General features: G+C 47.7%; 2 non-coding genes across 2 annotated transcripts; both read left to right on the top strand.

The window, feature by feature from the left end:
* Positions 1–710: 710 nt before the first annotated feature.
* On the top strand, positions 711–873 carry LOC142566446 (U1 spliceosomal RNA). Its single transcript, XR_012825068.1, has one exon. It is a non-coding gene; the product is annotated as a U1 spliceosomal RNA (small nuclear RNA).
* A 2,444-nt stretch (positions 874–3,317) lies between these two features.
* Positions 3,318–3,480, top strand: LOC142566423 (U1 spliceosomal RNA). The gene has a single exon (XR_012825060.1). It is a non-coding gene; the product is annotated as a U1 spliceosomal RNA (small nuclear RNA).
* Positions 3,481–17,692: the final 14,212 nt, after the last annotated feature.

Genomic DNA, 17,692 nt, shown 5'->3' on the forward strand with positions numbered 1-17,692 from the left:
GCACCATCTCCGGGATCAGCCCGCCATATAATACGCATGCATCTTGCCTCGCTGAAAACGTCGTAGTCGTCGCATTGTAATCGTTCCTTTGTCGTCATGCCGTCTTTGTCACGTTGCTATCGTCACAACGTCACTGTCACCACGCTGTGGTTATGCTGTTGTCGTCATGTCGTCTTTGTCATCCTCCCGTCGTCATACCATCGTCGTCTTCATCACACTCTCGTCATTCTGTTCCCGCCATGCCCTCTTCATCTCACCATCGTCGACGTCGTACTGCCATGTCATCGTCGTCGAACCGTCGTCTTCATCCCATCGTTGCCGTCGTCGTCTTGTCGTTATCGTTACACACGCACTCGTATCAAGCAACACTGTGCATCTCAGCAGTTTTACACCACGAAGCTATCGCTTGACACCCGGGGCTCGTGCCAACTTGCTAATCATCACTGAACCAGCCTGAATACACGCAAATGTTCGCTGCTTTGCTCCCGACACTCGAGCATGCAGTAATATCATCAGTACAGTCCCTGTCATGCAAAAGTTGGCAAATTAGGATTACAGGCTTGAAGTCACGGGCATTTTTGGTTGCCATGCCTGAATTCGCGGCATTTCGGTGCTTCGTGGCGATTATGGCTTGGTGAAAACCACAGCCACAACCTGTGCAATGTGTTGCACCTCACGGGATGGCCCGCCTTTCCGACCGGTGGGTTAGCATACTTACCTGGTGTCGGGCCCTCCGGCGGTCAGCGTGGCCGGGGCCCCGTGCCGAGGCCTCCTATTGCACTGCGGGTGGCTGACGTGCGCCATTACCCCAAACTGGGGTGGATGGGACATGCAATTTTTGGTAGTGGGGCTTGGCGTGCGCGCCAGCCCCTCGTTATGAAATCGAAAATAAGATCAAGAGAACATTGTAGCGGGCTAGTTTGCACTGCATAACTTGAGGCAAAGCGCAAAAAAGTGCGTAGAACAACAGGACGGAACAAAGACACGGCGCTGCTAACTGAATTTTACAGCGAAGCTGTAAATGGCTATGGTTGCGTGCATTTTTGTTCTCCATGAACAAAAGCTGTCATCATCAATGGCTCATATTCCCGTAAGGAATAAGAGAAATGGAATGGCTCATAGCCCCTTAATTGGGTACATGTTAAAGAACCCCTGGTGGTCCAAATTTCCGGAACCCCCCAGGCGTGCCTCATAATCAAAGCGCGGTTTCGGCACGTAAAACCGCATAATTTAGTAGACCCGTAAGGCAGAGGCTACAAGCACTCAGCAATGTGAAGCGAACAGTGCTTTTTTTTTTTTTTTTTTTTTTTGTAACCACGCACACAACATACAGAACAGCATGTGGAAAACTGTCATCATCAACAGCTCATACCCCCGTAAGCAAGCAAAAAATGCAATGACTCGTAGTCGCGTAAGGTTAGTGCTACTCACTTTGCGATGACAATACCCTTGTCGTTGTCGGTGATTTCAATGTGGACGCATCGGTACCGAAAAGGGAGCGGTTTACGCGTTCCATGTTGCAGACATATCCCTTGCGATGCCACACCGATCCGGTCCAACCGACCACCCAGTGGCGTACGTGCATAGCTTTGACATTATCAAAGAATGTGATTGCAGTTGCGAGTGAAATAATGGCCACCGATCAAGAGAATAATTGAGTTCGTACCTTTGTTCAAAATTACGTGTCACCTCCGTGTCTTTTAATAAACAGCTTCGCTAGCTAACCACTTTCAGAGAGTGGAATCGCTCACGATCTTTCATTCCAAATGGTTACCACATATATATCATCGTACAAGAGGAAGGGGAAAGAAGGCCACTGTCGCAACATAGATTCCTTTCCGGCAAAATCATCCACCATAGGCCGTTACCGCGACAAGAACATGATTTCCTTATATTTTTTTTACAGCGATACCAATGGGCCACTTACAGAGTTATCCTTTCTAATAATTTCGAATGCCTCGATGATTTCCTTAGTCACTTGATATGGGTTTCTAGACATTATATGTGATTTGTCAAACAAGGGTTTACAGCCACAACGCGAGCAGTGGGCGCCTAGATGACTAGTCTTTGCCAGATTATTAACATTGTTCGAATGTTCCCGTAAGCACTCATTGAGGCACTTTACCGTCAGACCAAAGTATTCCTTCCCGCAGTCTAAAGAAATACGGTACAACACTCCTTTCATGCCCGAAACAAACGCTTCTCGGTGTTTTTTTTTTTTTTTATTGCAGGCATGGCGCCTCTTTATAGTATTGTTAACTTTCGCGCACAAACCAGACAATTTTAAAGGGGCTGAAAAAACGACGTCAACGCCAACTCGATTCCCAATTTTCTTCATATTGTGGCTAGCTTGGTGCAAGTGCGGCATGACAACCACTGTTATGCTTCTGCTCTGTTGGGCAGCGGAATCCGGGTGATCATCACGTTTTCTTAACGAGCCGCCAGCCACTGCTGTCAGCATTTGCAAGGGGTAGCTAGCTGCGCTTAGGCGCGAAACGTGACCTTCGAAGCTTTTGTGTATCAGGTGATGGCAGCATTTTGGAAGCGCGTTATTAAAACAAAGATTAATGATGCCCCGCTTAACTAGTTTGGAACGCGCTGATGAAAACGGTAGGATGGCTTTCTTCCCTCGAAGCTCATAGCACCAACACACATGAAAATAAGATACTTGCCACAACCCATAGAAAGCGAGTGCTAGTTAGATGTGGTTGTACTGAGGCGAGTACTGCGACCGGGCGTCTCACTCGCCCTTCTCTCTGGACACGCGGCACCTCCAGGAAGTCCGTACATACCTACAGTGGCGCATACTGGGCGACCCATGTTGGCAAGTGGTTCATTACCCGCCGTGATTGCTTAGTGGCTATGGTGCTGGGCTGCTAAGCAGGAGGTCGCGGGATATCGAATCCCGACCACAGCGGCCGCATTTCGATGACTGCGAAGTGCGAAAACACCCGTGTACTAAGTTTTAGATGCTCGTTAAAGAACCCCAGCTGGTACAAATTTTCGGAGTTCCCCACTACGGTGTGCCTCATAATCAGATAATGGTTCTGGCACGTAAAGCCCCATAATATAATTTTTTGTTCGCTGCTTTGCTCACGACACTCGAGCTTGCAGTAATATCAATACAGTCCCTGCAATACAAAAGTTGACAAAGTGGGATTACAGGCTTGCAGTGACAGGCCTTTGTAGTTGCAATGCATGAATTCGCGGCATTTCGGTGCTTCACGGCGATTATGGCTTGGTGAAAACCACAGCCACAACCTGTGCAATCTGTTGTACTTCATGGAATGTCCTGCCTTTCCGACCGGTGGTTTTGCATACTTACCTAGTGTCAAGCACTTCGGCGGTCAACGTGGCCGGGGCCCCGTGCCGAGGCCTCCCATTGCACTGCGGGTGGCTGACGTACGCCACTACTCCAAATTAGGGTGGCTGGGACATGTAATTTTTGGTAGTGGGGCTTGGCGTGCGCGGCAGCCCCTCGTTATGAAATAAAAAAATAAAATACTAAGCACAACCCGTAGAAAGCGCGTGGTAGTTAGATGTGGTTTTTATACGATTAATATCCAAGCACGCGAATAGCCGAAACGCGCCATGCATGAAGCCAGTACTGCAACCGGGATTCTCTCTTACCCTTCTCTCTGGACACGCGGCGCCTCCGGGAAGTACGCGCACACCTATAGTGGCACATACTGGGCGACCCATGTTGGCAAGTGGTTCATTACCCGCCGTGGTTGCTTAGTGGCTATGGTGCTGGGCTGCTAAGCACGAGGTCGCGGGATATCGAATCCCGACCACAGCGGCCGCATTTCGATGACTGCGAAGTGCGAAAACACCCGTGTACTAAGTTTTAGATGCTCGTTAAAGAACCCCAGCTGGTACAAATTTTCGGAGTCCCCCACTACGGCGTGCCTAATAATGAGGTTGGGGTTTTGACACGTAAAACCCCATAATTTAAAAGCAAAAAGTGGTTCATTGATGAGAGGCATATACCAAGTGGCACAAGTACACTGACACATGCCCTGTGCCCGGATGCCTTGTAAATAGTGTCTTCCTTACGAGCTCTTGCAACGTGGATCACTTTCAGTTAACATAAATACCTGCGTAATTTGTCGAAATGCCCTTCTTTCTCGGCGGAAGCGGGCTCAGAGGTTGTAATGCACAAGAGGGCCGAGTAAAATAACCAAGTGAGTAAGCACTACTGTCTAAATCGCGACAGGGCGATTAGCGGCGTATAAACGACAGAAAGGAAGAGACAGGAACAGGAAGACCGAAATGTGCACATGTTACGATCCATGTTAACTGTTAGGTACGCCATTCAGCGATAGCATGTCTTGAGGTTTTGACCTAACCTGCTTGAGATTAAGCACGCTATGCGTTAAAAAATACCTCAGGTATTTATGTCTGCATATCAACGAGAATCTTCGTCAGTGTGCAAGGCGAGAGATAACGCGCGAAAGCCACCAACAGCTGTGAAACAAACGCGTCAATTGAGAACGTATTATCGCTCTATAGCCAGCGCGATCTGCAATCCTGAACCGCTCCGGTAAGACATGCGCACGCGCAGCTGCTCCAGCACACTCACTCGTGGCCCGTCAGTACTGCACCGCCATGGTAACTACGCGAAATAACTGTATTAAGGACACTTGCAAAGCACGTGATGTTATAGTTGAAAACAACATCTGCACTTGGCTGCTGCTTAGCTGCCAAACCGTCGTGACAAGTCTTTATATATATATATATATATATATATATATATATATATATATATATATATATATATATATAGGTACTTTATATTTCCCTCTACACACATATAAAGCTGCAGGTGCGCCACCTCAGTTCGCGATGTACTTGTCATGGGGAGCGAACGGGCGACTGTCAGCTGAGAAAGATGGTATCTTCTCTACAGGGCTACAGGCCAGCGCCGGAGGAAGTCCCGGTTCCAGCAGAAGCAGAGCAGCTGCTAAATTGTGTCAGGGATAAAAAACGGCACCTGCGCTGTACAGGTACTGCTGCCACCAATTGACAAGAAACTCATGTTGACGTCTTCTTTGTGGCTGCAGCTGGCGCACCTTGGCACTAGTGGTCCTGACGTAATAGGCTGCAGTTGGATGCGGGCGGACAAAAAAAAATATACACACACACACACACACACACACAAAGCAAGAAGCATGATTGTATCTGTAAAGGTGTCCAGGTACAGCACCGAGCAAAGCCATGGACCGAACGTCGCCGGATGACAGGAAAGGGTGGCAACAGTAAAACTGCCAAGCAGATTAAAAAGAAAGCACTGGGACTATATACGCTCCACTTTAACCTGCTCTTTCAATTAATACCTCTTTCTTCGGTCAAGCAATTGCAGAAAAGGACGTGGTATTTTGCTGCAACACTTTGTTAAACCAGAAGGGGATGGATCACGACCACTCCCGAGAGGGTACGAGGAGGCTGTTGTCACGACAAGTGTCGAACTGAATGTTTCTAGCCCCATCCGGTGGCCCTTTCTGGAGTGATATTCCTCGGATAGGTGTTTACAGAGCACTTGTTCAAAACGTCCGGAAGGCAGTCCTCTGACATCCGGAGGAGTTTTCAGTAGTTTCAATAGAGAGTTTTGTTATTTTAACTTAGGACCGTTGTATATATATATGAAGCTCCATCTAAACTTGCGAATGCATATATTCTGCCCTTTTTAGTAATGTTGTATCAGCCAATTTTGTCTTGTCCCTTCTAATATCATGCCCACACGGCCTGCAGCGCTCGACGCTGTCAGGAGGTATCAGCGAAATTGTGGCGCACACTCTACAAAGGTAAAGTGAGTTAAGTACGCAGCGTGCACATGACAATCAGCATCAAAGAATAACAATTACGCCAATCAGACATCACATACACAAGAAAAAATAAATTGGACAATGCGTCGGCCACGCTCGGCTTTGAGCCAAAACGACGCCGTATATGGCAAAAAGAAGGCCACGGCCGTCTGCAGACGCGTGATAAGCAATATCATTGTGTTCCTGCCGGTTTTATCTTGGGTCCTTCATGTTTATAGCGGGAATCAATGCACGCTGGCGGGTCGCCGAAGATCCGGTATAGGATGCGTGCTCTGATGGCGAAACGCGCGCCAACTGCTGGTTGTCCCGCACAAGGCCCCGCTGTCAGAACACAGGGAACAATGAGATGCGCACAATGGCCGTCTTTCGCGGATTCGCTTGCCTTTCGTCGTGGGAACACGGTGGTCGCCGCCGTGCAGTGCAATGCATGAACTCGTGCCCGGGAAACGACTGATTGTGTGCAGTGCCGCGTGTATCGTCAGAGGGACGTGCACGGTGTAGCCTGTTCACTATACAAGCACGTAGACGCATACGAACAGCACGCAACAAAAAACGACGACGCGCCATGGAAAGCAAGCTGCTCGCATGTACCTCGCTCGGAGAGACTTCCGTTTCTTGATTTCGTTCCAGGCAGGATGGTAGTGGCATGACGACTTCATTTCGCACCGTCGCGCGACCTATTGTTCACAAGTCTCAAACGTAACATGCGTGACCTTGACTTCTCGTCAACAATCCAGAATGTCAGTGGTTGCGACACACTTTTTTCTTTTCTTGTTAATAAGTAGACGGCGTCACCCAGCCATGACTATCCTGTTTTCTGCACAAACACCTAATTTAAACGATAAGACAGCGTCTTTGCAATAAGCGTGTTTTTAGCCACCTTCCGTTGTCGTGTGCCCGCATTTATAGCGAATCATTTCAAGCTGTCTATACTTTCTAGCGGCCGAGTTTTAGCCTTAAAAACTCACAGCCATTTATATAGCCATTTATACGTACAAACAAGTTACTAATTAAACACTCTATGGTAGAGATGGTTTTTGCAGGCAATGGGTTTCTGGGAGACCTGCTAATTCCACACCCGCCATGATTGCTTAGTGGCTATGGTGTTGGGCTGCTAAGCACAAGTTCGGAAGATACCCTGCACTGGGGAAGCGGGAAAGGGGATTGAAAGAGGAGAATGAAGAAAGAAGGTCACCGTCTCCTCTGTTACGCACACAAGCGTGCACCACTGAGTCAGTCACAAGTGGTCATACAGGCTGGTGCATTTCAAGAAACGCACCAGCACCTTTGTGGCTATGCACACAGCAGACCCACGAGGCCACAGGTCCAAGATCTCCTCTGTGAAAGGACGGTCGTCTAAGTGCTCCAAAGCTGTACGAAGGGCACTCCTCTCGTCTTCGTATGTAGGGCAGTCACACAGGATATGTTTGGTCGTTTCTTCGACACCACATCTGCTGCAATTGGGCCCGTCCGCCATTCCAATTAGGAATGAGTAAGCTTTTGTGAAAGAAAAACTCACTCGCAAACGGCACAGGAGCGTTTCTTCCCGTGGGCTACAACCAGTAAAAGTTGCAATGTCATATGCAGGTTCGTGGCATATAGGCGCCGTTTGGTGAACTCTGTTGTGTTCCATTTTCTTACAGTAATAATATGGACAATGCCACTGAGATGTCGCGCTGCATCCGTTCTCGACAACGGTATCGAGGTGCGTTCATATACATCATGTGTCTCACGGGCAGCTTTGTCGGCATTTTCATTGCCAGCAATGTTACAGTGTTCGGGTCGCCACTGAAATACAATGCCGCCCACCGCTTGATGGTAGCGTAATCATATCTCTGCTACCAATTGTTCGTGTGGGCTGTAGCGCAGAGATGGTAAGAGTGATCGAAGGGCTGCCTCTGTATCACAGAATTCAGCCCAGTGATTTGGTGATTGTTGCTGCACATATAGCACTGCGCTATGGAGGGCGGAAAGTTCGGATCCTGTCGACGTTGTGAAGTGGCTGATCTTGAACTTCTTGCAGATTGAGATTGACGGAATGACTGCCGCACCAGTAGAGCTGATTGGAGTCGAACAGCCATCTGTATAAACGTGAACTCGATTGGAGTATGAATCATACAGTAGATGTAGAGCGGCTTGATTCAAGGCACAAGTTGGCAAGTCGGACTCCTTTCCAACTCCTGGACTGGAAAGCCGCACTTGTGGCTGCCGGGGACACCACAAAGGACAAGGGGATCTTGCTGCAGGCGTGAAATTGGACGGAAGAGAGGATCAGTACGAAGCTGCAATGCCCGAAAAAGTTGCATCTGCTCTATTTCTGAGAGAGAAGCAAGGCGTTCAGACTGGAGTCGGAAAAGGCGACGAAGGTGATTTCTGAGGGTGTCTATGCCGATATATGAATTGATGGGATGTTCCCTGGTGATGGCAATTATTGCGGCTGTTGAAGCGCACCGCGGTAGACCCAGACATGTTCTAAGCTCTTGAACTTGCATGCTGTCAAGCACTCTTGAGATTTGGCCTCCGGGTGCTTGACAGCACCGGAGTGCTGTAATGCAAGAAATCCATGAAGTGCGTTTTGTACAGTTGAAGCATAGAACGCAACGACGGTCCCCATGCTTTTCCAGCAATGGCTTTGAAAAGGTGACTGATTGAAAGGAGTCTCTTCCTTAGGTATACATGGGGGCTCCAGGATATGTTGCGGTCGACAATCATTCCTAAAATCGATGGGTTGTCTCGTAGAAGATAGGCTGGCCATTAATAGACACCGGGTGTTCAGTCATCAATTTTTGCTGAAGGCAACTAATGCGCACTTCTCTATTGAAATCCTGAGGCCTTGTCTCTGAAGATAATTACACGTTATCGTTGCAGCCTTTTGTAACCTTGCGCGGCGAACCTGCCGCCGAGTTACTCCTGACGCACAGATGCAGATGACATCTGCGTAAATTGACAGACTGACCGACTGTGGCAGGAATTAATAAAATATATAGATATCTTTCACTGCAAGGGGGCGGAGCAAACCTTCCCAGCCATTCGGTGCGACAGTTCCAGGGTATAGCGTCCGTTTAGCGCGAAGTATGTTGGCGCGTCAGGAGATTTATCGGGGCTCCAAGTTTAGACAGAAAAGCAAAAAGAAAAGTTAGGTGTTTTAATCCAAGATGTAATCTGGTTGGCTGCACGACGCGGTAAAGCGGAAACACAGAGATGTAAAAGAATGAAGCAGGTCCTCGAAACGCACATGTTGAAATCTACGTGAAGCGAAGCTTTCGTGAGGCAGTTAATCGAACGCTATAAATTTGCCCATTTCATTATCGCGTCGTTGCCGCAAATCAAAGTGGCGCGCGCGCATGTGCTCTCGTGCAACCGTGTTAGGCAATGTGATACATGCGGCCGTCATCTCAAAGAGCTAGTAGGCGTTGGCACGATGTAAGTGTAAGCGCGATTGTGTCCCTCGTGGTTCGAACACTAGGCTGCCGTACCGGGCACAGAGTTTCATACAATAATTACTAGAGGGAACACTAGCGCTATTGCCTAAGGGAGTTGTAGTTAGAGCGGTTGTACGCAACGTTACTAGACTACTTTCAGTCGTCGAACTCTCCGTAGGCGCCGTACATCGCGGGTGCCCCCGTGTCTTGGTTCGCCGCCAGAGGGCGGGAGCACCGTAGGTCGCTCTACGCGGGCGCAGCTCTGCGTTGGCGAAGGGCTCGAAGGGCCTCAGTTCCTCCGACTTCACGACTTACGTACTCAGCAAGTGTTTTCACCGATGCGTTTTTAAATGTTTGTATATTCTCGCGCTTCGGAGATTGATTAAAAAACTTTACGTAGCTGTGAAAATGCTGCTGCGCTGCCCCAGAGTGCGCTGTAGAGTCCTTAGTCCAGGGCCGCAGCAGCCCCGGCCGTCCACTGCGCTCTATTAATCAGCTGCTGCTGATGAGTAGCTGTAAGTAGCTGATTAGTAGTTGTAATCAGCTGTTGCTGCTTAGTGCTAATCAATTACTAATGCGAACGCATGGTATGACTCATGAGGCGATGTTAGCGCGACCACACGATGGTCCAAAAAAGCCACGGGAGCCCAAGCGAACCAATCGAGGCAGTTCACGACGCCAGTTAAGGCAGCATGGATTAAGCAGTGAATTAGGCGAAGTTAATTAAGGTACAGTTAATTAAAATAGAGTTAAGGCACTCGAACCCACAACCATTGGGGGAACCTTTCGAACCCGCGACCGTTGGTGTCAATTAGGGCGATGTTAATTAAGGCCCAGTTTCTAAGATGTCGTTAAGGCACTCGAACACACGACTTTTAGTGGGAATCCAACACACGACCTTTGGTGTTCATTAAGGCGAAGTTAATCAAGGTAGAGATAATTAAGGCACATGGTTACTTACGATAGAGTTCATTACGATACTCGAACCCACGAGCATTGGTAGGAGTCGAACCCACTTACTTTCGTGGTAATTAAGGCGAAGTTAATTAATATATAGTTAATTAAGGCACTCGAACCCACTGGTCGTTGGTGAGAGTTGAAGCCTCGACCTTTGGTGGTGGCAATGAATTACCTAAGTAGGCGAATTGAATAAGTAATAAATTAATGAATTCCGCACGTTATTAATTAGCAGAAAAATTATTTAACTTAATTACCTAACTGGGTGGCTTAAAAATTTATTTCGATATATCCAAGCGACGGCAAACAACATTACCTTAGTTGTGTCCAGCTACGCGGCATTCGCATATATTAAAATTGGATGAAGTTAGCCGGGACACATGGTATATGGACAATCTCAGCACTTCATTTCGGGATGAAAAAAAAACGAAGATAGCACTATTTCCTTCATCAGAGCACCACATTCACAAGTGCAATTTTGAAACCTACATGAGCTTCACTCGCTTGCGAGCAGCACATTCAAAGTAGGTTCTCGCTGCAGGAACGGAGCATAAATATGCATTCGCGTCACCAAATAAAATTGGATGATACGGCCAGTAAACTCTTCAAAACGCACAAGAGTGTCGCAAAAATGCACCGAGACTGCAGCAAAACACGCATGTATACAACGCGTCAAAACAGGTAAACAACAGACAGTGCTTCGTCGCCCCGTCCGCGCCGTGCTTACCGAGCAAAGGGCGACAGCGGCGCCACGAGATGCGGGATCGGTGGTGGGTCGACGCAGTCGCGGGAGTTTGAAATCTGATCCTAGTCTAGTAAAGTTGGTTGTACCAGCATGGGAATTATGGGAAGTGCATGGATTTGCCTAAACTTCGTCCTTTTGGCTTGAAACGGCTTTGCAAAATGGTAATTTTCAACAATGTACTGCGTAATAAATGATTAAATAAACATAATTAAGATTGTCCAACGGCAGCATTCGAACACAGGAACTCTAGCACAGAAGCCTGATATTGATATCATTAAGCCACGGACGCATGCATCGACAAGCGGATGAAACGCCCTTATGAATTTATCGCAGGCATGCCAGTGCCTTGGGACGCTTGGCGCGTTTCGATTTGGCCACCTGGACAAGCTCAATCGTTGCAATTAATAGCAATTGTGCGTGTTCGCGGCGTCTTCTGCACTTCGAAGAGTACAGATTGCGCTGAAACTTACGCCAATAAGATTTATATAGCGTAATATAAAAAGCCACAAGAACGTCTGAATCCACAAGCACGAAGATCAGACAAATCCATGTACTTCCCATCATTCCCGTGGTGGTACAACGACTGCAGTGCCAGAGTTCCCTCTAGTAATTATTGTATGAAACTCTATGGTACCGGGTACCCGCCGTGGTGGCGTAGTGGCTATGGTGATGCGCTACTTAAGCCAGAGGGCGCGGGTTCGAATCCCGGCCGCGGCGGCCGTATTTCGATGGGGGTGCGAAAGCAAAAACGCCCGGGTACCGTGCTTTGGGCGCACGATAAAGAACCCCCGGCGATCATAATTAATCCGGAGTTCTCATTATGACGTGTCTCATAATCAAATCGTGGTTTTGGCGTGTAAGACCCAAAAATTTATTTCAGTATTTGCTGTGTTGGGTACCAGTTCGGTCCCACCGCCAGGTGCGTAATTTACTGTTATTCTTTTAAGTAAGAGCTGCTCCTCGAAACAGCAGCAGCTACGGTCAGGAAAGTATGGAAGAGTTCGCCAAAAAAGAAAAAAAAGCCTCACTTTAAAAAGGAAATGCTAAGAAAGACGGAAATGGAGGAGCTACGCCAGCAATCAGTCACAGTGAACGCTCCTTCGCGGTTTGTGGCTCGGCGTAGCGCTTACAAATGCCTATGCTTTTCGCTTTGGCATGACACTCAGTCCTGCTTATAAAGCACCTGTCTGTGACAAAACCACCGAACAACTCACTTGCGACTGAATTAAATTGTGGGGTTTTACGTCTCAAAACCACAATTTGATTGAGGCACGCCGTAGTGGGGCACTCCGGATTAATTTTTGACCACCAGGTGAGCTTTAAAGTACCCTGAATGCATGGGACGCGGGTGCTTTTGCATTTCGCCCCCATCTAAATGCGGCCGCCACGGCCGTGATTCGATCCCGCGACCGCGTGCCTAGCAGCGCAACACCATATAGCCGGTAAGCCGCCGCGGCGGGTGTCATTTGTGATTCTCCCCGGTTTTGCTAACGCAAAAGTGTGCTCTCTTCCGCCTTCAGTAAGGTAGACAGCCGTCAGCATTCCGACGGGCAGAGTTCCAGGTTCCTAGTCTCTACAGACCTACTTTAAATGTAGCCCGCTTTAGCCCGCTTTAAAAGCTCCAAGTTTCAACTCGCGTACGTGGCCGAGAGCCTGCAAATTGACCTGTCCGTTGACAACAGACCATCGGCAGATTTCGCGCGCTCATTTGTCGTCCCTATACTTGTGCGGTTAGCCCACCCTCCTATCAAAGGACGAGCGCAAAGTCCTTCACATTTCTTTTTCTTTTCTCTGATTTTCGTCGAAGTCCTCGTTAGCTTTTGAGAGGAGTCACGCTGAATAGAACAATAGTTCGTTTTTTCGTGACGCATTTTTAAGGCGGCAGGAAAGCAGCTCAGTTGGTGGGCCCTTTGTCACTCGCGGCATGCCGCGCATATTACGTGGCGCGTACGGGCACATCCTCAAACAACTGGCGAAAACGCGGATGTAATAAAGAAAGGGGAAAGGGAGTGGCATGGCATGCTTACAAAAACAGTTCAAAAAGAGGCCTCCTAACGCTGTAAGAGAACCAACTCTACCTGCCGCTGCAGTGAACTATGCGTCATATTTACAGGACCCCGAAAGCAAACACTTCGTATTTGTCCATATGGTTGCTGGTAAGACCAATAACAACAACTTCCCGCTGTGGCTCCTGTATAGGCACCTTGCGCTGAAACTTCGTGCAGTAGCAGCAGCGCCAATGCTCACAGTTCATAGCGATAACATCTGAAAATGTGGGAGTGCGCATCCTTTGCGCACGTCTAAGCATTTCCGAGTTCAAGTTCGGGAAAGCTCGGCGCGTAACACTCAGACGAGCGATGAAGCGTGGGTGCCCGTTGCGAGTTTCGTAGCGAACCAAGCGGCTGGTATTTGCAACGTTGTAGCCATAAATGAAAGTGTCGCCGCGCCACCTGACCGTTGCAGTGGGCCTATAATTATACCACAGTTCGGCATAATCTTCAGCCACGTGTTTCGATAAACCTTGAGTCGGACCGTTCACCCGTTGTTGACGTGATCCCGCGCACTGTGATCCTGCGAAGCGCGTGCTCATTTGTTTTTTTCTCGTCGTATACAGTCCCAGCATCAGGAATGCACTGCGTAACAGGCAACGAGACGTACAGTTTTTCAGCTATGCGCAGCTGAGGCCGGGGCCAACTACGTGCGCCACGGATGGCTTTCCGTATATTTAACAACGACAGCCTTATACGTTTCCTAAGAGAGAAAGGAATACAGAAAAAACGAACGCGCTGCGATTGCGCCGGCGCACCCTGCCAGTATCGAAACCATATAAGCACGGTTGTGCAAGAAAAAAAAAAAACAGTAGCCGAGTTCGAATGCGCGCTGCATTCACCACAAGGTGCCAGCCGGCGCTATTTTCGGTGTCACGGCCACCGCCACATGGCGCAAGCGTGCTCACTATAGACGCGCAGGTTTCGCCACGGCGACGGTGAGCGCACCGAGCGCATCGCGGTGTTTCGGTCGGCGGGCAGCCAGCGCCCCTCGTCGCGGCCCGGCATTCCCGAGCTGACCTGGGCGCCAACGGGACGGAGCTTCGAGTTGCGTTGACCGCGCAGGGCCCGAAGCAGGTATACAAAGAAGAGCGCGGGACTAAACTGCGACCGCCCCTCACTTCCCCCTCCCCCCCCTACCGGAGCCCAGTGCTTGCACACACATTCCTCCTCCTTGCTGTGAACGCACACCGTTTAAGTGCCAGTAAGGTACGATTCGAGCGCGCGCCCGTAAACACCAGGTGGTAACTCTGCAGGAGCAGCATGCTAAAAAAAGCCATACCATTGCATGTTGTACACACACTTTGTCCACCTGTTACGGTCTCAATCTAAAGTGTCGGTTTTGTAAGTAAATGAAGTGAATAAGAGCGTTGGATTAACTTTATGTGAACAGTCAGTGAGTCTTAAATAGTGAGCCTTCTGGCGTCTGATGCAATTAACAAGAAGTATTATTATGGTGGCGTGCTCCGTTTATATGTAGTCAGTTCAGTTCAGACAACAACAACAACCACAACAACAACAACAACAACAACAACAACAACAACAACAACAACAACAACAACAACAACAACAACAACAACAACAACAACAACAACAACAACAACAACAACAACAACAACAACAACAACAACAACAACAACAATAATAATAATAATAATAATAATAATAATAATAAATGGGAATTTAACCTGTTTATCTGCTGAGGAAATGCGGACTCCCGTTCTGACAAAGCAAGCCTTTCATACAGCAGGGAGTCAATTGCACTACGCATGTCGACAGCAGTGTAATCAGTTTTTCAAAAAAGAAAAAAAAAGAAGATTGTACATCTGTGAACTTGTATGTGGCACGCTTAATTTAATTTTTTGCACCGTGTGTCACAGAAACGGATCGTGCAATCACTGCTATACTACGACACGCATTCTCACTATTTGCCTTGTCGTGCGCGATATGAGAATGCACAAAAATTTGATGAATAAAAAAGGGCCTAAAACCAGACTATATCCAGAAATCGAAAATAAGTATGTCTGCTAGAAAGGGAGAGGCCTGTAAATCAAGGAATAGGAAACAACTAACAAAGGCGACTGCAACAAAACGCCTTGTGTTTGTTCTGCTGCGTTGCTAAATTTAAGTCGTTTCAGTTGCGGCATTCGCGGCAGAAGTGGTTGACGGGCTGTTTGCCGGCAGCGCGCTTCCGCAATACGCCTTGCCGCTCTTAGCAAAAGCACCTCTGGCAGCATCACTTGTACAGACACAGAACACAGCCAAAGCGAAATCACGTGGCCGTCTGCTTTGTTTTACACAACGAGTATGCGTCATGTGTAGATGTGAGACGGGAGACACAGCGACTGTGTTCGTAATGGCCCGAACAATGGCAGCCACTGTAACCCTGATGCCAACAAGCTACAGCGTCCCGCACGGAGGCTATAAAGCGAATTGGTCATCCGTATAAGCAAAAGAGCTTCTGTGGCCACCTCGCATGGTACGCGTACGAGCTTCGTACTTCGACCTCGTGAGTTGAACTGATGGCCAGGTCAGTAGCTAGGTACGATAACTATATATAGGCAAGGCTAAAGTACGGAACACTAATCTCGTCTGCGAATCCAAAGTTCATCACTATATGAAACTCCTGGTGCCATCGCGGCTCACTTTTTGCCCTATCATCCTCTTGCTAGTTCCTATGTTTTGGGAACAACCGGTGCGTGGGCCAATAATTCTGACTTCAGATCTGACGCAAATCTCTCGTTTGCGCTAAATCTTGGAAAGAAAAAAAAACGGTTCGGAGCACCGCACATTTATTGCTTGAGTGATTAATTCACATGAGATTGGAGATGGTGGTAAGTCATCATCATCATCATCATCATCTTTTATGTCCACTGCAGGACGAAGGCCTCTCCCTGCGATCTCCAATCACCCTGTCCTGCGCCGACCGATTCCAACCAGCACCCGCAAATTTCCTAATTTCATCACTCCACCTAGTCTTGTGCCGTCCTCTATTGCGCTTCCCTTCTCCTGGTACCCATTCTATAACCCTAATGGTCTACCGGTTATCTAACCTACGCATTACATGACCTGTCCAGCTTCAATTCTTTCTCTTAATGTCAATTAGAATATCGGCTATCCCCGTTTGATCTCTGATCCACACCACTCTCTTCCTGTTTCTTAACGTTACGCCTAACATTTTTCATTCCATCGCTATTTGCGCGGTCCTTAACTTGTTTACGAGCTTCTTTGCCAGTCTCCAAATTTCTGCCCCATATGTTAGCAACCGTAGAATGCACTGACTGTACGTCTTTCTTTTTAATGATAATGGTAAGCTTCCAGTCGGGATCCGACAATGTCTGCCGTATGCGCTTCAACCCCAATTTTATTCTTCTTTAAGTTTCCTTCTCATGACCAGGGTCCCCCGTGAGTAATTGACCTAGGTAAACGTACTCCTTCACAGATTCTAGAGGCCGACTGGCGATCCTCAACTCTTGTTCCCTTACCCAGCTATTGATCATTTTCTTGTCTTCTGCATATTAATCGTCAGCCCAACTCTTACACTGTTAAGGTCCTCAATCATTTGTTGTAACTCGTCCACAGTACATCTGAACAGGACAATGTAATCTGCAAATCGAAGGTTGCTGAGATATTCGCTGTTGATCCTTACTCCTAAGTCTTCCCAGTTTAATAACTTGAATACTTCTTCCAAGCACGCCGCGAATAGCATTGAAGAGATTGTGTCTCCTTGACTGACCCCTTTTTTTATAGGTATCTTCCTACTTTTATTGTATAGAATTAAGGCGGCTGTGGAATCTCTGTAGATATTTTCTAATATATTTACGTAAGCGTCATGTACTCCTTCATTACGTAATACCTGTATGACTGCTGGTATCTCTATCGAATCAAAGGCCTTTTCGTAATATATGAAAGCCATATAGAGAGGCTGATTGTACTCTGCGAATTAAAGACTAATAATGTTAGGTAAAATTGCCTCGTCAAAGCAATAAACCAGTTTTGTAAACATGCGTGGACCACCATTTCCATAAAGAAAAAAAAAAGAAAAGGAAAGGGCACTTTCCGCAGTTTTTGCGATTGGCCCATGCTTGGAAAGCACCCATCCAGCCACTTGAAATGTGTGCTGTATCTAAGACACCTTCGTTTACAGAAAAGTGTCTCGCAAGTTGCGATATATACGGTGTATCTCTTAATTTCTTTCCGTCCGCTGCGCGATGCATGTAAATTTTCGGCAGTTTTAATCACAGCGACTTCATATTTAACACTTTAGCGTCCAGATTCTAGCCTTTAAATAAAAAATAACTTGAGCAGTTACGCACGAGTTGTGTGAACATCTTTTTCCGCCCTTTGCGTAATCTGGCTTAGTGAATTGAGCCGATAAAACATGGCGAAGGCAGATTATGATATCAGTGTCCGGTGCGCGTGCTCGCGTAGGTTTGTCACTCGGGCTGAGAGGCCGTGCAATGGCACAGTGCCTCATAGTATCGACTAATTGAGCTAACCAGTAAGTGTTCCCAGCAGCATATCTCAGCAGGCCTCAAGGGAAGCTATCGCTTTGACAACCATCCTTCGATGGTTCCTGGCCAATGTTGGATTTTTTAGCTTTCTTTGCTAACGTATTTAAGTCCTCGGGAAAATGCGTTACATCTCGAGATTCTCTGTCTGGTCGGACAACGAAATCTTGAACGAAGGAGTTCC

This window comes from Dermacentor variabilis, unplaced genomic scaffold (genome assembly GCF_050947875.1).
Source record: "Dermacentor variabilis isolate Ectoservices unplaced genomic scaffold, ASM5094787v1 scaffold_12, whole genome shotgun sequence".
NCBI classification, from domain to species: Eukaryota; Metazoa; Arthropoda; class Arachnida; order Ixodida; family Ixodidae; genus Dermacentor; species Dermacentor variabilis.